Source organism: Podarcis melisellensis (genome assembly GCF_964234715.1).
Source record: "Podarcis melisellensis genome assembly, chromosome: 9".
Lineage (NCBI taxonomy): Eukaryota > Metazoa > Chordata > Lepidosauria > Squamata > Lacertidae > Podarcis > Podarcis melisellensis.
This window is the reverse complement of record NC_138541.1, coordinates 22,922,664-22,946,733: the sequence shown is the minus strand read 5'-3', so window position 1 is coordinate 22,946,733 and position 24,070 is coordinate 22,922,664. Positions and strand designations below refer to the sequence as shown.

Genomic DNA, 24,070 nt, shown 5'->3' with positions numbered 1-24,070 from the left:
CATTTTAAGGAAGTGCTAATGTTACCCAGAATGTATCAAACTAGCGAATACATCACCTAAGTGCATCCTGGCAAGAATAAATTAAGTGAGTTCAGAACAAAATGAGCTGTTGCAGTTCAAGATACTGGAAACTAACCAAATAATTAATAGTTCACTGAAAGATTATCCTCATCTGATATTTCTACACTTGTGAGGAATCCATCCCAGCTGCAAGCGGATGCAGGCATCACATCTGTCAATCCGCAATGCTGGCTAACTTTAAACAAACAGGCGCCCTGTGCTTGTTTTCCGACATCTTCAGAACAAGCAGACAATGTTTCAAAAGCAATAGGGTACTTGTTCCCATTTATTTAAGCTGATCATTTAAACGGTAAAGAACCTAAAAACAGCATTCGCACTATTTCATAAGTTATGTACGCTTATGACCTCATTTTCTTCCCCAAGCAAAACATGGTTTTGCTGAATCTGTTGGTAGTAATAAGCTGATCACACAATGGTGTTGACAGAGACAACATAAATAATCACAAATATGTGACATTTCAGTTAACCCCTGCCCCCAATTTCAAAATCTAAACTTTGGATGAGGAATTTTGAATTCAAATTTACAATTTGAATGTGAATGTGAAATGTGTACCTGAAAAATATGAGTTATTTCAGTTAAGGTTGAAGAATTAAAATGTTTGAAATGCCTATAGTTGACATCTCTTGTGGCAAATTTCAAATATGTGTGTTTCAAATATGAAAGTTCATAGGTTGTCTAATACAATTTACTACTGTATGCTGTTTGCCTGATGAAGTCTGTTAAAAATTGCTTTCACAGCATGCAGATCTTGCTGAATACCACAGCAGAGATGGGAACCTATGACCCTCTAGATCAGTGGTGCTCAACCTGTGGGTCCCCAGATGTTGTTGGACTACAACTCCCATCATCCCTGAGCTCTGGCCTTGCTAGCTAGGGGTGATGGGAGTTGTAGTTCAACAACATCTGGGGACCCACAGGTTGAGAAAGGCTGCTCTAGATATTGCTGGCCCTCCACCCCTGACCATTGGCCATGCTGTATGGAGCCCAACAACTTCTGCAAGCTCTGGTACATTGAGCAGCCAAGACCAGCAGCCGATCCAACAGTCAAGAAGGAAGTTTCTGTATGTCATGTAGAGGGAAGTGACGGGCAGATGGGGCTCATCAACCTGGGAAGGTAGCCCATCTAGAAAAACACTGATCCTAAACTTCTACTGCTTTCTGGGATATCTTCAAGAGAAGAAAAAGGAGTAAATCCTACACAAATCTGGAGTGGAATCCCTAAGATTGTTGGATGGTGCCTTGTATGCCCCCTTACGGCAATTACTGCAGCCAAGCTGATGTCAATCATAATGTTCTGCTTTTCTTTGGACCACATCAGTGAGGCCAAGAGGAGGGTCTTGTCGTCTGGGCAACCCAGGACCTCCATACACACCAGCCAGGCTTGCACCCCAGGGAGGTTACTTCAGTGATGCTAATGCAGTGCTTTAACTTCATCCCAAGAGGTGCGCTCCATTTTCTCTCAAGACAGACGGATACCAATAAATTCAACTAAGTTTTACTCAGCGCAGACCCTTTGAAATGAATGGACCTAAATTGGTCATGTCCATTAATTTCAATGTGTCTATCAATATTGGATACATCCCCTAGCCTGTAGGATTAAGGAGTTCTTAAATATGGTTTTCCTCCGATAACGTGTGCTGTCTGTGGGGTAGAAGTGTAGAAAATCCTTAATGTCAGCAGATATATTTAGGCATTCATGGAACCACAATCCTGGAATGAGGATCTTTGGTTTGTTATTGTTGGATGTCATCCTTCGCATGATATAGCTCACATTTTATGGCGCACAAATGCTATGAGTGCTTCATATAATACAAACTGGAATTCTGAAAGTATTTTTCTTATTATAGAAATCACATGCATCAGAAGCGTTCCTGAAACCATTTTGTCCTCTGAAGCTGGTGTGCTTACTCCAGGGTCAATGTTTTCAGACTTCTTGTATGAAATAATTTCATAAGTTCATTACATAAATACCAGCTTCTCATGTCCGGTCCCTGGCCTAGTTCAGCTGGAGCTCCTGAATTAGAATTAATCTCATTCATCCTGATTTAAAGCTGCAGACATCATCTAATGCACACACAGAGCACATAGACTTTACATGGGGCCCTCCTCTCTTTGAAGGACTGCCTGGTCCATGTCCAGCCTAGACAAAGAAACCATAAGAAGGAAAAGAAGGGGCCTTGAAGTTACTCATCAGCTCATTGTTGTTGCTGCTGCTGTTGTTACTCATTGTTGTTGTTGTTGCTGTTGTTGTTGTTATATCTTGTAGACAGTGATGCACGTTAAAACACTGTGTGATTTATCACATTAAAGTTCAAGAACGATTTATCAGAATTGGCTTTGTTGTATTTTGCTCCACAGCAACAAATGCCCAGGCGATCACACTCTTCTGCCCAAAACCCAGTGATCCTAAACCAACATATCCCAACTCTTTTAGCAATGGGTCCTTGGCGTATTGAGAACAACTAGAGGAAGGAAATCCTATAGACTAATATTTCAGCTAATGCCTTCTTCGTGAGGCATTCCGCCAAAATGTTAATCTGAAGCATTTCCTTCCTGCCGTTTTATTCAGACTTACCCTTGAGTGTTTGCAGTGATGGATATAGCTTTTAATGGACTCACTCTGACTATGGACAGTCTCAAAGGTAGGCAACGAAAAATCACAATGCGATCAGTCTGTACCTGGAACATCTGTACCACGAATGCTCGTAGATTTCCATCATTGATCTCAGCCAACTGCTTATATTCCAGAACCAAATCCACAAAGCAGTCACCCACCGATAAATCCTTCTTTTCCATTATTTTAAAAGACTTTAGCAGCAGCAGGGATGACAGAATTTCCACTCATTGGGGATTCTTATAGAGATTGCGCAATATTTTACCAGATTCAGGACATCTTTCATCGTTTTCGAGTGTTTATTTTGGGAATCGCCTCAGCAAGTGTGCTTTAAACTTCATTTACACTCATGAGATACTATTAAGGTTCTTTATTTTTAAAAATAAAAAAAATTATCTAATACATTTGAATCTCAATTCTTTCTAAAGCGTTACCTGTTTAACTTCAATTAGCATTGCCATACAGAGTATGATGCTGGAACCGTATTAGATTTACTCCACTGGGATCTTTCAACTAGGGATGTATGGATCAGTCTATTTCACATATGCCCACTCACAAATTAAGACTACTTCATCCATCCTCAGCCTCATAATCCTGTTTCCAGATTAATCTGAGATTTTAAAAATTGATTGAAATGTATTTATTTTATCATATATTGCATAGTTGAACAAGTATTTTATCTTAATATACATGTATTTTATTTTAATATACACATTTCCAATCACATTTGATCCTAAAAATACACATTAACACATTTTAGGACATTTTTTGAACTGAAAACTGTACCACAAAATTCAGAGTAGCACAAAATATGTATAATTATATTCTGATCCAATGATTTCTGTTGGTGTCCTCCAGCTGCACAGTGAGGATGAAACCATTATAACTTCTCTCAAAGCTCATGTTTCTTTAAGGAAGCATTCCTATATGCATAGTTATTTTATTTATTTCATAAAATTTATACGCCGCTTGGCTGTATAAAGGGGAGAAAACCCTCAAAGCTGTTTACCAAAAGATAAAACCAAAAAAGAGAGAAAAAATCACAGCAGTACAAAACATACAACTTACCTTGACTATTTAAGCATCAGGTTGTCTTATCTAAACAAGAATGTTTTTCTCAGGTGCCAAAAAAACAAAAAAAAGTACAGTGAAGGCACCTGCTTGATCTCAATAGGCAGAGAGTTTCCAAGTGCTGGTGCTGCCATACTATGCGATTAAGTTCTTACAAATGTGGAACAGGTATTATGTGGCCCCTTTAGCAGAGCCAGTTCTGCTGATCTAAAACTAATAGCTGAGCAGGGCTCTACAAGCAAAGTGGAGGAGGGGGAGAAGGACTGCTAACTGTTCAGAACTACATAAGAAGAGCCTGTTGGATCAGGGCTGTCAGGTTTGTGGGTGGTTGCCAGGACTCTGACCTGTCTTTTACAGGTTTTATTTAGTGCAAACTATGTACAGTGCAGAAACCCAAAGTTCATGTCTGTCTCAGTCACTTGCAGATTCCGGGAGTGCCCCCTTCCGGGTTTTCCCCCAACATAAGAACTTGGCCACCCCAAATCTCCGCCTCCCCTCCTTACATTTCACCCCTCTGTGAAAACTGGGCGACGGAAGCGGCATGTCAGTTTCCTGACCAGCCTGGCTAAGTGAGGCACTTGGGATCACAGTAGCATCTGTGAGCCTTTCCCTCGCCTCGTCCCTCCTTTCCTCTTCTGCTTCACTGGAGGCGTGGCTCTCTCCACTGCCTGACGAAGAGCTACTTCTCAGCAACGTTGGAGGCTCCCTCTATTCTTGTGCCTCCCCTTTTCGATGGCAGTCCCCTGACAAGGCACATAGCCCACACAGTCCAGCATTCTGGTCCCACAGTGGCCAAAAATGTCTATGGAAAGTTCATAAGGAACAGCATTCTCCCCTCCTGTGGTTTCCAGCAACTGGGGTAAATTCTTCTGTTTTCAAGTTGTGATAACTAATCCCCGAATTTCCTGATTTTTTAAAAAATTGCATCTGCATCCCAGCTTACCAAAAAAACCCAACCCTAACTCTATTGCTTTAGAAGAGTATTTGAGGATTATATAACCAGCCCTGTTCATTCAGAGAATGAAACGTACTTAGGAGATGGTCCAAATTCATTCAAGATATTAGATCCTCCCACAGGCTTGGTGGCCTTTGAATAAACTCCAGGCTGACACAACATATGGGGTGAAGAACAGATCCCTTGCTATTCCAGGGCCGGAAAAAAAACTGGGAGGGATGCCTCATTTTGAAAGGTGTGGGTCTGTCCTCCTGCTCTGTGTAAAAGGAAAATTGTGTCACCCAGAAAGACAGCTCACTACTGCAGAGAGCTCCAAAGGAACTTTCCCTCATTGCATGCATCAACAACAAATAACAAATGCATGGAAATGAAAAATGTGCGAGCCAATTCCAGTTATTACTCTATGCAGAATGCCATTTCCCTCCTCCCCCCTATATTTGGAGTCTCTCACATGACTCTGAAGTCATTGTTGTCACCAGATGTGTGGTTTTCTTCCTCCTTCAGAGATGACTTCATGATCAAACTGGGACTTTATTGCATTTTTGATCCTCCTAAAATCCATGGCTGTGCAAATTAATGTTTTGGGTGCTGGAGATAGTGTGCTTCAGAATGCCAGTTGCAAGAAAGTGCAGGGACATGGAGAATGCTCTTCTGGGCTTGTGGACTTCTAGGCATCTGGCTGGCCACTGGGAGAACAGAATACTGGGCTAGGAGGGCTAGCAACCATGTTGTTTTTTTCCAGCCATGGGAGGTATCGACTTCTCAAACACAAACTGATGCTAGGAGGTCATACTGAATTATATGTTATTATTATGCTTCTAAAAACGGAACAACAACCCACCCTAACAATGTGAATCTTGACCCCTGACCCCTGACAGTTGGGTCCAGTCGTGGATGACTCTGGGGTTGCGCCACTCATCTCACTTTACTGGCCGAGGGAGCCGGCGTTTGTCCACAGACAGCTTCCGGGTCATGTGGTCAGCATGAATAAGCTGCTTCTGGTGAAACCAGAGCAGCGCATGGTAACGTCGTTTACCTTCCCGCTGGAGCGGTACCTATTTATCTACTTGCACTTTGATGTCCTTTTGAACAGGTTGGCAGGAGCAGGGACCGAGCAACGGGAGCTCACCCCGTCACGGGGATTCAAACCGCCGACCTTCTGATCAGCAAGCCCTAGGCTCTGTGGTTTAGATCACAGCACTTCCCCCGTCCCATGTGAATCTTGATAAACTGTAATAAGAAGGTTGAATCCACTCTGGAGGGGCACTTCTGCCTGCACATTTCATTCACTTACATGAAAAGCAAGGGAAAGACATCACTGTTTTTAGTTCCAGCACTAGAGTCAATGTGGGCGAAACAGAACTTCAGATTTAACAAATAAGACTTGAACCCAAATAACAAATAACATTGGAATGGCACAGAGTGGACATGGGACAGTTCAGAATGCTTCCAAACTTAGGGTTGCCATATTTCAAGTAAAAATCTGGACATTTTGCTGATTTCCCAAAATTCCTCCCAGATGCTAATTTCGTCATTGGAAAATCTGGACATATGGCAACCCTATCAAACTATACTGTAGCTTTGCTTAGTGAAGATATGCAAATGACAATTTATTAAGTTGCCTTGTTTCTACTCACCATAATTAAGATTAACCGCAGTTAAGGGTTCAGATGACCCACTAAACTTCAGTTAATATATATCAGAATGGAAAGCTTTCAATCCCCTTTTCACAGCTGTGCCAGCCCAGGATTCACTATGACTTATTCTTCTTGCACTAAGCCATGGTTTAGCATTCTGTCTGGATGCAGCAAAAGTTTCCCTGAATGCAAATAGCACCTTATTCATTACAGTGAAGTCAAATCTATGCAAGCATTCCTTTGAATATCCAGATGGGCAAGATACTTTCTCCATTTATCTGAATGATTTAGCTGTGAATGAAAGCTCTGGACTGTGGATCAGGGATGGGGATCAGGTATAGATTTTCAGTTGCCATCGGGATGAGGAGTGAGTTAGAAGAACAAGTAACTTTTTGCATATGGACGGGAATTGGAGCTGCGATCGTCTCCCCCTTTCTCTCCACACTTTGCACCTCTTGACGGAAAAGAAACTAACACAAACAGAAAGCCTCTTGACTCCAAGGTATAAATGAAGAGCATCAGGCCAGGATCCAAACAGCCCCATAGCCATGCACAAATGCTTCCACATGTGTACGAAAGCTTCCCTGGAGGCTGTTGTCCAACCGCAGCTCTTTGCACCGTGTTGGACGCTGTTCTTGAAAATCCCTTGTGTTTCAAGACAAGCTTTTCAGGTTTGGGAGCATTGTGGTCAGGGGGCCTCAGCATCCCTATTGCATATATGGGACTCCCCACACAGTCCTTTGAATCCAGGCCCACAACTATTTTCACCATCTGGCCAGGACTTCAAGAACATTTGCTCCACTCCACTGAAGCCGATGGCAAAACTCCTGCCAACTTTAATGGAAGTAACACCAAGCCTGAAATTTAAGTTTCAAGGAATGCTGAACTGTGAAACAATCTACTTTGTTTTTCCTTTTACCCTTACGAAACAATTTGATTCCTCATAAATCATCCATATGCATGTCACTTTCCAGCAGAAAGGGTATTCAAACAGCAGAAATGTTTATAGATAGAGGCAAAGGCAAACAAATGTTATTAATTTCATCTAACTCTAGAGAAATTAATTTTAACACTTGCCAGAAGGTGGTTTGCTATGCAGTAGGATCTCACCCAAACATGTTTCCTTGCTCCTCTTCTCCAAAAATACTTCCAAAGGCAATGGCACCATGTGAAAAACAACAACGGAAACTCTCCGTCAAAATTTATTAGAGGTATTGCTAACTGTGCAACCCACAAAATAAACCAAGCCTGGGACACATGCTAAAAAGGAGACCCATGGATATATTTGTATGGGGTGGGGGACTATTCTGGGCAAAGGGAACCTCGTAAAAGGATTAATAAACATGGGCAATCATTACCTAAGTGATACAACTTGCAGTTCTCACAAAGCCAAGCTGCAAAGTGGTAACACAGAACAGTAACTTAAGGAACACTCACATTTAAGTAATTCATTGAACCTTGGCTCTCTTCTCAGGAGCTATATTTTTTCCATCAATGGCTACTACTGATTATGGCTATATTTGTATCACGAAGCCTCTATAAATGGACATCAAAGAATTGCAATGGAAATGGAAATTGGTGCAGAAATTGCCAATGTTTGTTTATTCATCCCATGTCCAGAACAGAAATCAATCGATGGCTATAATCAGCATTCAGTGTTGTTGTTGCTTGCAGTCCACAAACAATATGCAATTGATTTGCATGGTTTCCCCTATTTGCATTGTGTTTCCTTTGCAATGCAAAGGGGGTGGGCAACATAATTTATGTAATTTCAATTCAGCAGACAGTGAGAGAAACAATATGGTTTTTGACAGAAGGCAAACTTCAGAGGAACAGAAACAGTGCTGCATGTGAGGAATACAAGTGTAAATGGGAAATGATACCTTTTTACATGGGACGTGGGTGGCACTGTGGGTAAAACCTCAGTGCCTAGGACTTGCCGATCGCATGGTCGGCGGTTCGAATCCCCGTGGTGGGGTACGCTCCCGTCGTTCGGTCCCAGTGCCTGCCAACCTAGCAGTTCGAAAGCACCCCCGGGTGCAAGTAGATAAATAGGGACCGCTTACCAGCGGGAAGGTAAACGGCGTTCCGTGTGCTGTGCTGGCTCGCCAGATGCAGCTTGTCACGCTGGCCACGTGACCCGGAAGTGTCTGCGGACAGTGCTGGCTCCCGGCCTATAGAGTGAGATGAGCGCACAACCCTAGAGCCTGGCAAGACTGGCCCGTACGGGCAGGGGTACCTTTACCTTACCTTTTTACCTTTTTACATCCCTGTCTCTATGCCACTTAACACAGATTTTATTTTATTTTTGGCTGGAGAATGGCATCACAAAAATCAGAGAAGTATCTGTGCTGAAGTATAGCTGCCTTTTGGCTTGCACATTGTTTCAAGAAGCATGAATGAAAATGCAAATGAAACCTCAATTCTCCCCCCAAACCTGCTGATGGGATTGTGCTTCCAGGCTAGAGACCAGAGCTACCAAGTGGATTTGAACCTGGCAACCCTCAAGTGCCTATCGAAGATAGGTTAGTGACCAAATCCCCTTGGCTAAGTGTGTTCCCTCCCATTAAGATGACAAAGAAATATTCCAGACAACATTGAGAGTACTGGGACGAAGCCTGTGGCTTTTCAAAAAGAGCTCACTCAGATCTCTGAAATCCCATTGCATTTGTCTCCATCTCTGTTACATTTGCTGCTTTTCAAATCGCCTGAGTTATGTTCACAAAGGCCAAGATAAATACAGCATCACGATACAGCAGGCAACCGCTGCCCCTCCAAGCAGCATTTATCAACTATCTCTCATTGTTTGCTGACAGATGGATTTGTGTGTGGAATCGTAGCTGAATCAATGAAAAGCAAGTCCAATTGAATCCATTTGCACACATGAAGCCTATTCCCACTTGATACCATCAAAAGCCGTCTTGGTGGCTAGTGATGCTGCAGCTGTGCAGAGAGGGCTGCTTTTTTGGACAGGTGTATCATATAACCACATTTCTTGGCATGGCTTCGATATTGAACGCTTGGAGGAAACCAGTCTTGCCTGGATTTGACACTTCCTGTGTAATAGCTTCCAAACAATACATCTATATGTATAACTCTCTCCTGTTCCCTTTGCATCATTATTGATGTCTGAAGAAAGCTGATAGATGCTTCAGTATCTTAGACTTTATCCAGATGGGTACTTTGGGGAGGGAGCATCACAATTGAATTTTCAGAGAAAGATCATTCAGGGTGAGTTGCACCATTCTCAGAATCAACAGACAATACAATGCAAGTCAAATTAGAATTATTTGCAAACCTGGGACCCATGTAGTTATCTACTGTGCTCTTGCACCTCCTTTTCTTTCTCTCCTTTTGCTGCTATATCAAGAAAAAGTTAAAAGAAAACGACAGATCTCTGTCCCAAGGAGTTTACAATCAATGCAAGGGTGCTTCCTTTGGGGGAATTTTGAGAGGTGTTAAAACAGCTTAATAAGCATAGGCAAATCTTTCAAGGGGTCTGACTCAGGCAGGTTATCTACAGAAGTTCTCTGGAATGTGACAATGACATCTTTAGGTTCAGCATTCTGGCTCCCACAGAGCCAGCTATGTTAACAGATCCCCACAGGTCAATTTTATATTTTCTCTCTATATAATAAAAATGTAAGAATGTCATCACACAGCCACCATTGAAGTATTTGTAGTGCCATATCACAATCCTTGATTTTCATTGTGTGGGAGGGGAGCAAATGTGAAAACAGCAGTAGCCATGGCATAGGAGCAAGATGGGAAAAGCACTAAGGGGGGGGGAGCAGTGGTTTAAAACAATGGTGGAAATTTGAGTAAATCAGGGATAAAGGGAACTGAGAGGGAGATGGTGGTTTTAACCAATGGCAGAGCTTTGAGTGAAATACTATGGAATATTTGAGGGCTCAACATCCATTATTGCTCTCACATGAGGCAGCTGAGCAATGGAAGAGGGAGACGTTTGAGTATAGTGAGAAGGGAGGAACACTGAAAGGAAAATGAGTGACTGTTTTAAACAACGGCAGAAGTTTGAGTAAAGTGGGGGTTAAGAATCACTGAGAGGAAAACTGTGGTTTTGAACAACAGCAGAGGTAAAGGGTTTCCCCCGTGAGGTTTCCCCCATATGCTTTCATCAGGATGATGCCGAAACTAAGAATCTGTTTTGCAACAACATGGTAACACAGCTTTCTGGAAGTGGGTTGCAAATCTAGATTCAATACAATTCCACATCAAGGTGCTAAGCACTTTCATCTCCCACAAACCTCAGTGAGAACCCAAACACTCAGCACCTCACTGGCAAAGCTCAACACCTTGCAGGATTGGGTTCTTTCGGCACTGTAATTAACTCTATCACTTCAGTTAACATTTGATCTCAGGCAGCACATTTTGCATGGGACGCACTACAGACTGTTAGGCCACGTCTTCGCTCTCTGATGTCTGCTTCAAGGAGCCCTTGAGTGCAATGCAAAACAAGGCAGCAAAACCCCAGCCATTTGAGAGAATTATATCTGATGGCATTTACGGAAATTGCAAGACATAAATCAGCTAATTCAGCAAATGGTTTTTTTAAAAAAAAGGAAAAGGGGGGGAAGAAAGAAAAGAAGAAAAGAAAAGAATTGTTTTTAGCAACAACATGTCTGTAATCTAGACCAGAAACAGAAGGGGTGGGGGTGGAAATTCAGACCCCAGTGATCCAGGTTCTTTTTCTTCCCAAGCTTTATGATTTATAGCCCTGAATTTAAAGAATGCGAATTAAGACACGTGTTTGGTGACTGAAATGCGTACTCCACAGCTCTGCATGAGTGTGTGTGTGTGTGTGTGTGTGTGTGTGTGTGTGTGTATAGGAGTATTGCAGAGTATAACACAGATGTTAAGAACTACAGCAGGAAATGTTGCCTTAGGCCCGCAACATTTGTCATTGTGAACTCCAGTTCCCCAATCCTTCCCGGTTGTTTTCCAGCAACATACTTAGCATGTGACCTTTATGTGGCTGCACAGTTTCTCCCAACTGTTTTCATAGCTCATAAAGCGTTTAGGAAGTGTTTATAAAAATTGCTCGAGGAACCTGTGCCACAGAGATCTTGAGCCGGGGTCTCCATGGCCCAACTTCGATTTAGTTCACAGAGAAGGGATAATTTTTGTGTGTGCGCGCATATTGTAAATGCCCTAGTAACATCTGTACACGAAGCCTCCTGGGGAAACACCGAGACACAGTCAGGTTTAATGTGTGTTATTTGGCCAAGTTTCTCGCACATGTGATGCTTGACTTACTTCCCCCATGAAATAACACATGCGAGTGCTTTCCTTTCCTTCTTTATTGATGGTCACTTTCAGTTATCTGACTGCGGTGGGAAGAGATATTATGTCATAAACACCACAGCAACATCTGCAAAGAATCCTCGTGGAATGCAGCATATTAGCTGTCAAACCCAAAGTTGACACTCGGATCAAAAGTCCACAATGTATGGCACTTGACCCATCATCTTGTGAGTGTTCGCACAGCTTTTCAAGTGCGCTCTTGCAATTGGCTGCAGCCAGAGATAAGTCACATCCAAAATCTCAGGGTACTGCTCGCTCAGAGAATGCTCTGAAAGAGGCACAGGGAAGCACAGCCATGTCAAAGTAAGACGTGTGGGGGCTTGGTATCACAAACAGGTAATTCAGATATCACAAATGGGACATCGGCAATACGGTTCCCACACCCCACCCCACACCTTATCAGAGGGCCCATCTGAAGTATACATTTAAACCATATCATACCATTTTCAACAGCCATGGCTTCCCACAAAGACTCCTGGAAATTTGTTAAGTATGCTGAGAGTTCTTTCCCCAAAAGTGTTTCCCCAAAAGGGCTAGAGTTCCTGGGGAAGAGAGATTGATTGTGAAACCAATATGAGAATTGCAGCTTTGTAATAGTACTTTCCTAACAGGGAGATAGTACTTTCCTAACAACTCTCAGAAGCCTTAGCATACTACAGTTCCCATGATTAATTGTGGGCCATGACTGTTGAAACTGGTATGATACTGCCTTCAGTGAATAGCACAGCTGAGGACAGATTTCCTGCATGAAGGATAAATCCTGATTAAATTCAGGGCAGGGGATACATGCTGGCATTTTGATGTCAATAGCATTCTGCGGATGCTGCAAAAAGCTTGCAGGCATGAGGAGCACCAATCCCACAATAAACCCCCATTTGGAAGCACCCTTCTTGAAAAGACCACGGCTAGCCAAAGTAATTAATGAAGCCATATTTCTTGCTAATGCAGATGTTGCTTGCTTCCCCCAGGAAATTGAATTTTCGTGAATTTCACATTTCCCCTCATTACCTCAGCCTACAGAATAGGAAAATGTTAATTTCTATTTTTTCCCATTTGTGTTCAATTAAGTATCCTTTGCCAAGGGCAAGTATTCCAAAGCAGCACACGGAGAGAAGAGGTGTATGGCGTTTTAAACTGAATGCTGCAATAGCAGAATACAACAGGTGACTGCAGAACCCTCTACATCGGAAAAGCGAGTCTTCTACAGGAATCACATGCACTGGTTATAAAGCCGTTGAGCATTCTAGGTTATCTAGTCCAATTTGCCACTCAGTGCAGTAAATGTGGTGCTAGAGAATCTGGCTATCTGTTCCCTGCAGCCAGAAATGAAGAACCCACCACTCTCTTAGTTAGTAATGGCTTCAATCATTGGGTTGCTCTAACTGCTAATAGGTTTATCCTGAAGTTCCACCAACATCTACTCTAGTATAACATAAGCCCATTGGATCTAGTCTTTGCCTCTGGGCCTCCGCCTTCTACTGTATGTGACGGCCCCTCTGGTGTTTGGAAGCAGTCATCTCCAGTAGCAACAAGGGTTTGGGCTGTTATTCTCTCAAAAAGGAACTATACCATTGCTTTGAATCTAAAATGGGTCCTATTGGACAGTATCCTTCTACGAGCACAAAGTCTTTTAATTGGGCAGTACAACTTCCTCACCCTCTTCTCTATCTCTATGGCCCCTACGTTCTGGGAGAGAAGGAGAAGAGGAAGAAGAGGAAGAGGGGGAGGAAGATGAAGATGAAGAGGAGGAGGAGGAAGAAGAAGAAGAAGAAGAAGACAGCAGCAGCAGCAAAAAATGGTTGTTGTTGTTGTTGTTGTTGTTGAACTGAGCATTGTCTACACTGACTGGCTAGTGGCTCCCTGGGGCTTCAGGCAGTGTTCTATCCCAGCCCTACCTGAAGACACCGGAAGGTGAACCTGGGACCTTCCACATGCAAGACCCTTCCCATAGCACTATGCAAGGTTCTTCATGCATCGTGCTGGAAATTGGTGGGAAAATATGAATATACTGCAATGGATAAACTGACTAATTATGTGTGGGTAAAGGAAGGATGACAGAGAACAAATGTCTTTGAGGCAAAGTGGATGCTCTTTATTGAGTTCTGGAATAACAAAGACATGGTATAATATATGAACGTAATGTTTTCAAGATGTTTTAATGTGTCAGATTCGAGATGTACATGCTTTTTAATTAAAAAAATGAACGTTGGCTTGCTTCTTCAGCTGTTGGAACCAACCTAGCATCACTTACAGCCGCTTCTCATGAGTTAGTTGAGGTTGTTTTGTTTTTTTACTCAGGTATTCACAGGCGTATACAGTGTTGATTAGACAGAGTACATCCATGAGCACCTCTAGACTGCCAGTCTTTTGCAGGACGAATTCAAGCATGCAGGGAGATTTCAGCTTGCGCAATTAAAATGGATTAAAGCGCTCTGTCAGCCTAGTGGAACAAATCCTCCTTTTAAAAAAGAAACTGACCTTTTGCATTGAAAAGCGTGGAATGAATGAATGTTTAACACAAAGATGCGTAATCACCCATCAAGAAAATTAGGATGAATGTTCATTGCTTTATTACCTCCCTGCAAACAAATCAAGCTGAATGCTCAATAAATGGGTCATCTGGAAGAGTCCCGTGTCTTTCAAACAAGAATTTGGTTAGTAAATATGAATGATGTCGAAGTTGACATTCCTGGTAAAACATGATCTGTGGTGATTGCAAGTGTTCATTTATAACTGTCTTTGAATCATAGTGAGTATAGGGGGTTGGGGGGGTGTTAATCCAAGACCTGCTTGTCCATTCAAAGCTATCAATTAATTATGGCCAAGAAAGTATTTTTGAAGATGAAATCGGGTGAGGCTGAAAAGGGATGTACCCATTGGGTTGATGTAGCCATTTTTATAGCAATCATGAGTATCTACCTAGAAGTAAATTATAGGTTTCCTAAACTTTTATTATACCTCTATAATGATTGCTCCTCCGACAATTATTGCTCCTCTTGTGAGCCACACAGCTGGCCAGTCTTTGAGGGAGAAATAATGCTAGACTAAGCTAAGCTCTCTCTTTTTTTAATCTAACATGTTCATTCTTTTGAGCAGCTGACTTGAGATGAAAACAAACCATGGTTTAGGAAGGAGGCAGGGAACCTCAGGCCCAAGGGGACGATGCAGCCCCCCTCCTATCTATTTGGCCCTTGGGACTGTCTCCAGGCTATGCCCCCTCCCACTGGCCACTCTCTCCTTGGGTGCTTTTGCCTGGCTGGAATGTGCCCTTGAACTGCGAAAATGGGTGGTATTCAATTTTAGAGGATACTCACTGAAATAAATTAACATGTCAAGTTAGGTCTGTTGGGAGGGATTCAACTAATGAGCCCCACTGGCGAAACCTAAGCAAGGAGGTAATGTGGACATCAAGATGAAGAAGGTTCCCCAGTCCTTGCTTAAGAGGTAATGTGAATAAGCCCTCATTTCAGAACTGGCCTTACCATGAGGCAGAGTGAGGCAGGTGCCTCAGGCAGCAACTATTGAAGGGAATGCTGTGTGTGTGTAAGCCACTGTCCTCAGGGTGCAGTGGAGGATGAAGATTCAATGGTCTGCTGAGCTTTCATACTGGGAATGGAACTGGGAGGAGGCAATTTTTCTGCTTCAGGCAACAAAATGTCTTGAGCCAGCCCTGCCCCAGTTAGAATGGATCATAGCTCAGTGACTGACATGTTTTGCTTGCATCCTTTCAATCCTTCACATTTCCTATTATGACTCGGAAAAACTCCTGAAATCCTGGGATGCCACTGCTATTTAGTGTAGCTAATGCACCACTGGTGTAGATGGACCAGTGGTATACTTGGTATAATGAACTTCCTGTGTTCCTGTGACAATGCTCTGCTAGTGAATTACAGTATGACATGTAGTGAATTATAATATGATTGTGCTGAATGAGCGGAAGTATTTTTTGGCATTTAGTTGGGCATTTACTTAGGCAGTAAATGTCCATCAAACTTTTCAACTGTAAATCTCAGAGGTAACTAAAGAGAACTTTGTATTTAGATTCAGGTCCTTGTAGAAAAATAGACAAAGCTTGATTAGTAAGAATTTTTATTAGGTCTTCAGTCTAATCAAGAAGCAAACAGGCAGGAAGAAAGACATAACTAAATAATAAAATCAAGCTTGATATTTTTCTTAGCTAGCCTAGTGTAAACCTTAATTCCAATGACAGCAGCACAGTCATCCTGGTTGCCTTTGATGTAAAGGAGAGTTTGCTCTAGGGCCTTCTGGATTTTAAGAACATAAGGAGAACCCTAATGATTCAAACTAAAGACTCCTCTAGTCCAACATTCTGTTCTTACAGTGGCCAACAAGATGCCTAAAAGAAGCCTACAGGTTGGAACTGAGCACAACTGCACTCTTCATTGCGTGACCTTATAGAAATAGAGGTAGAAAAACTTCTCTTTGTGTCCACTTCCTCCACGACATGTTATGTGGCAACCTTAGGAATATAGGAAGCTGCTTTATTCCAAGTCAGATCATTGGTCCACCTGGCTCAGGTTTGTCTACACTGAGGGGCTCTCCAGGATTTCAAAGAAGGTACCCTCTCAGGCGTACTTGGAGATGCTGGGTGCTTTGCCACTGAGTTGAGTCATGGACCTTTGCAATCATTCCTCATGGCGTTCCTCTGATCACCCAGTTACCTTTTTTCAGAAACTTCCCCAGCTCTACAATATCCATATTAAGACACAGTAACCTGAACTCTATTCCGTGGGGTTACATTGTGATGTTGCCCATTTTATTTATTATTTATTTCATAAAATTTATATACCACATGCACAGAGACAAATGTATCTGTTTGTATAAATACATTTGAAACTCAGAAATGAAATGGAGTATTTATGTCCCTTTTGGCTTGAAAGTTATCATACTCTAACAACCAAAATGTGTTGAAAAGCAAGTACTAATACAAAGCTGAGTTGGACTATTTTTGCAAAATGAAATTGGTGCTATCAGATTTGGGCTCATAGAGAGTAGACCAGGAGCTGCTAGCTCATTATAGAAATCCTTGCCTCCTCTTTATGAGGTGATGTACATCAGGCTTCCATAAGCTGGTGCCCTTCAGATGTTATGTACTCCACACTTCTACTGATTCCCACCTGCAACAGAAATGTGAAGACTTTTCTTGTTCTTTTCAGTACCAGGAGCAACAGTCATCTGGGGTGCTAAAAACAACAACAGATGACTGGATCTTCAATGACCTCTCACAAACCCTTCCACCAGATTTCCAGTTTGGTGTATATGCATATATTTGTGTGTGTGTACACAAGTATTTCATTACTCGTGGATTTAGATTTGGGAAGGCAGACACTCTTTACCCATTTGGAAGAGGCAGGGTAGGATAAACGCCCAGACATGGCGTCAGCCTGCCACCACTAATTCTGATTGGATGTAGCAGCTATCTGAGCACAGCACAATAGAGAGATTACTTGCTCCAGTGTTTCAGCTCTTATGAATCCCAATAAGTGTGTGTGTCTAACTGTCACACTGTTTCTACAACTGGATTGTATTGGGCTATCCAAGAGCAAAACAAACATTGAACACAGAGCTCTCATATGTATGGTATTAATATACAAAAATATCAAACACAAATTCTGATTAAACCAATTAAGGGGAGCTGTGCAAAACTTGCAAATTCTTACAGGCCCGGAAATGTTCATGGTGGCCCTGGTGATGTAGCTGTGGCTTCCTTCCTCCTTTTTTATTTTTAATCTATTTTTTTCTTCCTCTGGTGCCTTCAGGCTTCTTAAACATTGTGAACTTTTGCAAAACATCAGCTTGCTATCAAAACCATCCGTCCTCCGTTCTCCCTTAGTCCAGTCTCTGACAGATAGCCTTTTCTTTTCATTCACAGTGTCTCTCTGTTTCACTGTCCTCACTGGCTATGTTTGGGAAGTTCAAAACCATTTTCCTAATGTTCGTTCATGACAATGAATGCAAACCGTATGTTTTGGCGAAGGCCTCTGAAGGGATGCGCATCTTAAACAATGACAACAACAAAACCAACCCATGTTCAGATCCAACACATTTCTCTAGCTAATGGTTTGCTAAACGGAGCACTGTGTGTGGCATTATTACTTTAAAGGAAAGTTGTGTGTGCAGATATAACCCTTTGTCATTCTTAATAATAATAATAATAATAATAATAATAATAATTAAATACTGTACAATATGTTGTGTGGGTAGTAAGAGTTATGGTCCAAGCAATGAAACACAAGCCTGCTCATTTGTTCTTAACATAACCCTGACCTGGGAAGATGACCATCTCTGGGGTAGGAGATGATTTAATTTCCATGCACCTAAGAGGTTTGTTTTCCTTTGGCATCAAGGCAGCAGATAAGTGTCAAATTCTGCAAAATCGGGTATTCGAGTTTGGGGATGTAAAAGTCTCCCTAATGGGACCAAACGTAGACCACTGAGATTAATTTGCGTCAAGCCCACAGATGGGCCTAAAACCACCGATTGAAAATAAATAAATGTATATTCTTCGCTGCAAAATGTTTTCCCGCTTTCAGCTTCTATTCTGGCTTTCAAGTATTTTCTGCTCACGACAGCTTATGTAACTTCATAGGAGGGAAGGGCACATTTCAGACATTCGGAGTTTCTCCTTTACAATCTTTGGACCGAAGGAAATGGTTAAATTCGTTCATCTGGAACATTGAAATTTTATAACTGGGATTAGCTATGAGATGCCCATCTCTTAGCCCTTCTGGGGGCGGAGGAAGAAATAAATGAGTTACTTGCTCTCTCTCCACCACCACCTGCCTTTAGCCTCAGTGTACTTCCAAGGCTAGGAGGGGTGATCAGTTGTCTAGTTTGTGTTGAACTTTCTTTTCCAGGCCCCACTGATTCTATAGGTGTGATTCAAGGAATGGGATGTGTTAGCCCATTTTGCAGTCATTTAATTCATGGGTTGTTGCTGTTATGTTTCTAAACTGCCCTTCATTCAAATATAACCATGTGAAACATGAAACCAGCAATAAAACATTTAAAAAATATATTAAAGCAGTTGTGAGGAGCCTCCAACATTATTTGATGTCATCTGTCAATCTTTGATGTCATCTATCAACCTAGTCACTTTCTGCATTAACTGTGGCTTTCCTATGGTTAGACTGTAAATTTTGCAGATTTTATGTGAATGTTATGCATCTTAGGTACATTTTGCAGAATTTACATCTAATTCTCCAAAAGGAAATGTGAAATAAGAGAAATGTATGTAAAATATATAAACTAGTTGAAAATTGGTCACACCCTCTTTTGCTTTTTGCCTCTAGCTGTGCTCCTCATTTGAAAGCAGACCTTGAAGTTCAGACAGGTTTGAATCCGGTCCTCAGACTGAAAGTACCATCCATGCCATAAAACATTATAAAATTAGATTCATATTAATTTCAATAAAGTATTCAGCTCTGGCCAATCTCAAAAATATACAAACAGATACACCCTAATGTCCCAACTAAAGGCTTGAATGAATGAACGTGTCTTTAAAAGATGCCAAAACACAGTACTGTTTGTATATCCAATTGTATATCCAAAGGGAGGGAGTTCTATAATTGGGGTGCCACTGTAGGGAAGACCATGTCTTATGTCACAATCAACTAAGTAGTGTCCATTGACAGCATCACTAGGAGAACCTCACCAAATGATCTCAGAGACATATGGAACAAGGTGCTCTTACAGGTATTTGGCTTCCAAGCTTTTTAGGGCTTTGCAGATTGAATTGACTCAGGTGGTTTATTGATTTATTAATTCCCAAAGGCCAGATGTTAATTAAAGCCCTTTTAATAGTACTGAAAAGTGTCATTAGATGCCCAAAATGCCAAGTGAAGTGGGAGACCTCAGGGAAGGTATTGTAGCCCAAAAACATCTGAACAAGAAACAAGTAACACCTAAGGGCACTCAAAAATATAAACCAGAAGGTATTTAATTCCCAACTAAACAAAAAAAATATTATTATTTTCCAGCACAGGCTCAAATATATCACATAATTAAATTCTCTTTTCCTTTTTATTTTGTTGTTAATTAGAATAGGAAGAAACAAAATTTGCTTGTCCAGGGCCCCCTTTGCTGTTGCTGTCAGAGAACTGTTAACCACCCAGACACCCAGCTTCAAAGGAAGATATTGCTGCGTTTATTTCTGTGTTTATCTCAAAGCCGGTATGATAGGAAGAATTATCTGTGCCTTCAAGCCAAGATCCTTTCTGCTCATCTAGCCTTCAGCCTAGGCATGGGCCTATATTGATAATCATGGCTTACTGAAACTGAACGTTGATTCACATGGCAGGCAGTTCCATCCCTCCTGTACACACACACACCCTGAACTTGGAAAATAAGCCTTAAAAGGACCCCATAAATAGTAAGACACATCCATTGACTCACCCACTTTTCTCTCTGGCACCACCTGTCCCTGGGATGCAGCCCCTGGAAGGTTATGCACAACAGAATGAGGACTTGAGGGTGGGAATGGTTCTGCAGAATGCAGAGGGTCTGTCTCAGAGGGGAGGGTATGTGCACTGAGCCAAGGCTCAAATGGAAAATCATTCACACTGCTGGAATTAGTCATTTTTTCTGGTTTCTGGCAGCATATTGGAGTGTTCAGTTGCTCATTAAGCTGCAGTACTGAGCCAACGTTCCACAGTCAAGGATTTGGTTGTAGGCACCCATCTCTACTAGACAGGCCTGATTATTCTGGGGTAAACTCCAAGTACCAGAGATGATAATTGCATGGATGTCTTATCCAGCCCATCTCTTGGCTTTTCTCAGATCCTTCTTATAATAATGTAGAAGTGGCCACTCATTATGGAACCGCTTCCGTTATGGGCACATGGCCAACTCTTCTGCCATGCCAGTTCCTAGAACCGCTTCCTAGGTCCAATTTCTGTTTTGTGTTTTTGTGTTTTTATTTAATACTATTGGAGCCTGCAGAGTGTCTGCGGAATTATCTGGGGACTAATATATTGCCTTTTGAAATAGAATCAGGCCCAGTCACATGCCAATCTGATTTTGGAGGTGTTTCAGGACAAGACATGTGAATATATTTCCTTGGTCAATTATGAGAGCTAAAAATCCAAAAAAAACCTTCTTGACTGAGGGCCTTTCCAGGCACACTGTTTATAGCACATAACTGCTGTTTGTTCTGATGCTTTGGGAGGAGATATTGTAATGGACTGTTCATAGCACTCAGTTGCATGTCACTGGCCTTTTGTGCATTCCTTTGGAGGGTGGGTGAGCTTTTTCCCATACATGCCAAATATAGGATGTGGTTGGACTAAAAAAAGTTCTGTAGATAGCCACACCCCTTCCATTCCCTTGTTCCTCCAATCAAATGTTTGTGTTATGAACATTGTTTTATTTACTTACACATTTATAATACACACTTTTGGTTCATATACCGTATTTTTCACTCTATAAGAGGCGCCAGACCATAAGATGCACCTAGTTTTTGGAGGAGGAAAACAAGAAAAAAATATTCTGAATCTCAGAAGCCAGAACAGAAAGAACTTAGTTCGTTCCAGAAGTCCATTCTTAACATGAATCTGTTCTTAACCTGAGATACCACTTTAGCTGATGGGGCCTTCTGTTACCGCTGCTGTGCGATTTCTGTTCTCATCCTGAAGCAAAGTTCTTAACCCAGGGTACTATTTCTGGGTTAGTGGAGTCTGTAACCTGAAGTGTCTGTAACCTGAAGCGTCTGTAACCCGAGGTACCACTGTATAGAAATGTGCTTGTGTGGCTGGATGAGTGCAATATTCCAGGATAGTGACAGATTGACAATGACATCATATGGAGGCATGCGGGGGGGGGGGCTGTAAAGAAATAGCTGTTATAGCACTACAACTGCTATGCCTGAAAGGGGCATATAATATTGCTGGGTAGCAGTTATATATACACAAATATTTTTATTAGATTTTGTGTGTGGCTGAGCTGCTGTGAGGCCTCGACTCAGCTAAGTGAAGTCATAAAGTGTAATCACCAATCTAATCTAGCCAAGAGACCTTGTCATCTTTCACAGCAACTCACCACCTCTAATAGTTTAGAGACACAGAACAGTGGCCAAATTGTAAAATGAATGAGAGCATTCAAAATGGTTCAAGTTTGAATGACTGAGAATCCTGAAAGTTAACCAGAAGGAATAAGGACTATTTCCTTTGATAGCTGGAAATAAACTCTACATGTTAGACGTGGGGCTCCCTTGCTTGAGGAAGAGTGCACTGCATTTCTTAGGGATGCAACGTAATCCCATCCTCAGAGCCGGTCATCACAACTGCTTCCAAATCAGTTAAGGATTGCATCTCCACTAGCTGCTGATAACCTTTCGGTAGTCTAGTCAGATCTTTTGCTCATGGAAGAAGAACACTGTGTGGAGCTCAGCATGCCCAGGGGAGGGGAAGAAGCTGCACAGATTGATTACAGGGCAAAGGTGTAATGACATCACCATGAAAACTCATTTCACTTCTCTCTATGTGTTCAATTAATAATGTCGGCTTCAGCCAGCAAGCCACCTGACCATCCTTTCTTACCAAGACATTTGCCAGAAGGAGAGTGATGCATATGAAGACTGCAGGCTTAAAGGTCAGCCACAGGGCAGAGCGCTGGAAATGTATTCCAAGCAAACACAGAAAGCCTGTTCTAGTTCCTTGTTCTCCATTAAGAAGCAGGGGAGCCAAACATTTTCTGTGTTTCGTAGCCAAGGACGTGCTAGCAAAGAAAGGGGAGAGCTTTTATGAACATGACGGCAAGAGAGCAGTAGCCTCATTGCTGAGGGGAACCATATCAAAAAGGGAGCAGGGTGAGCTCTTAATGCTTTTCTTCTGTCTGTTTTCTATCCTATGAAATAACCTTAAGTAGTCCAGCCCTTATTATTATTACATTAAAGCATATTCTCTGGCCTCTGGGGTGTAGGGGAAGCGTAGTCATTTGAATTTTAGTAGGGCTTCTGTCCAAAGTTAGTCCAATGCAGAGTAGACCCATTAAAAACAATGGAGCTAATATTTATGGCTATTAATTTCAACAGGTGTGTTCAACCCTAGATGTCTTTTCAACACTATGAGTTTTCAAGTAATCATCACCCAGCCCCAGCAATAACCTGCATAGGTGTAATGGATATTTTATTTTTATTTGTGGTGTTGGTTTTAATCTCCAGAAACTAAGAGTTCCACCAACTATGCCTTTCCACTTCCTTTCAACTGATTCATTTTCGAGAATTTTGTCCTTCTTCAAAGAATGTGTGTTGTTGTTTTTTAATGGCAAATAATTATAATAGTTTTTGCCAAAGACATTCTATTTATTTTCTTTAAAAATCCAAAATTGCTTTTCATCCAAATGGATAGGATGACATTCAACAACAAATAACAACAATATCAACAACATATGATAGATGTAAAACAGAATCCATCATAAAAACATTAAAACAAGAGACAACAGCTTCAAAGCCCAAAAAGCAGACTAAATAGAAATGTAAGATCTTTAAAATCCCCAGGATTTTAAAGCAAGAAAGTTTTAACCCAGTGTTATGTAATGTTGAGACCAGTTTTAGAATGCCATTTTCACTCAGCCTTACCTTAAACTAACATTCTAATTATTATTATTTTACACAATGTCACCCTTCTTCAAATAAAATATGGCTATCCTGGATGTTGTGAGCAGACAGTTACTATTTCTAAACAGTTCAACAACGCTTACATTTATGCTGGGCATCATTTAAGATGAAATGAAATGTCCTTTGCAACTCCAGCCACCTCAATTATTTCTGTGATATTGTTCTGCAACTCAAAAACATCATCAGTGTTTGGTTTAGGAGTACAATCATTAATCTTTAGTACGAAGAAGTTTTGGGGCATTGAATTCCTAGCCACAGTGAGTCCGCAGGTAAACTGGCTTCTTTTAAGATTTTAGTTTATTGGCTCTTTTTGAAACAAATGGTACCTCCATCTTCAGTGTGATATGTCCTGTAAATCAGGGGTAGCTAAGGTGTTGACAGGAGCAAGCCAGCAGTAACACCATGCACATTGGAGTTTTTATTAGCTAGAACAGGATCTGCACAGATCGATGGAGCGTCAGGCCTGATGAGCACAGGAACTCTTTCCTTGTAGGTCTTGCTTCTATGGATCAGTTGCTGAGACTGAAGGTCCCCGCCTTCACACAGCTGCCTAAGTCCCCTCCTCTCCAGGGTTCCCCCCTCCAAGAAATTGGAGAATGTGCCTATGTGTCTGCATTTGCACCTCCCACTTCATGCCTCATCTGGTTCTGGTAGACAAGCAGGGCGTGGAGCTTGTCACATCAAGGAGAGGGAGACACATTACCAGACTCTTCTCATCTCTGACTCTTGACCTCCTTCCACCTCTGCTTTT

At 41.8% G+C, this 24,070-nt stretch overlaps 1 long non-coding RNA gene across 1 annotated transcript in view; it reads right to left on the bottom strand.

The window, feature by feature from the left end:
- LOC309377875 overlaps positions 1 to 20,218 on the bottom strand; it is a 30,211-nt gene extending 9,993 nt beyond the window's left edge. The window contains exons 1-2 of the long non-coding RNA XR_014171753.1: positions 20,100 to 20,218; positions 7,437 to 7,505 (exon numbers count right to left, since the gene is read on the bottom strand). This is a non-coding gene — a long non-coding RNA (uncharacterized lncRNA). The remainder of the gene's footprint in view (positions 1 to 7,436; positions 7,506 to 20,099) is intronic.
- Positions 20,219 to 24,070: the final 3,852 nt, after the last annotated feature.